This window comes from Penaeus monodon, chromosome 28 (assembly GCF_015228065.2).
Source record: "Penaeus monodon isolate SGIC_2016 chromosome 28, NSTDA_Pmon_1, whole genome shotgun sequence".
Lineage (NCBI taxonomy): Eukaryota > Metazoa > Arthropoda > Malacostraca > Decapoda > Penaeidae > Penaeus > Penaeus monodon.
In genome coordinates, this window is record NC_051413.1 from 31,189,957 (window position 1) to 31,190,414 (window position 458).

Consider the following 458-nt stretch of genomic DNA (forward strand, 5'->3'; position numbering starts at 1 on the left):
CCTTCTTCATCCAGCCAGCTTTGCCCTCCATACTTCATTTATTTCAACATTATAGAATAATCTTTATACTTTTTTTGTACATGGAATTAAAAGAAAGATCTAATTATCTAATTTTTATGTATTGGTATCAGCACAGTATCACTCTTTGGTTAGTATATAGTATTTGCCTATGCCTTGATATCAGATCTTCTCTAGATACAAGAACTTTGTATATACATATAGGTGAGGATAATGCTATAGGAACTGTTTAGATGTGATGACAAGACTTTCTATCAAGACTGTTTTTGATATTTTGCATTTTTCATACAACTGTTGTGTGGGTTTCACTTGTCATATGCAAAAGGACAGACTTGTATTGTTACAAATGGGAATTATTTTGATGAGGTCCCTGTAGATAGCATTTGTGTTAGTATATAGTTCATGATAGAGATAATCATTTTGGGAATTCTAGGCTGTTA

General features: G+C 31.7%; 1 protein-coding gene across 2 annotated transcripts in view; it reads left to right on the plus strand.

Moving 5' to 3' along the window:
• LOC119591491 (probable serine racemase) overlaps nt 1-458 on the plus strand; it is a gene marked incomplete in the record, with an annotated part of 10,468 nt that overhangs the window by 6,357 nt on the left and 3,653 nt on the right.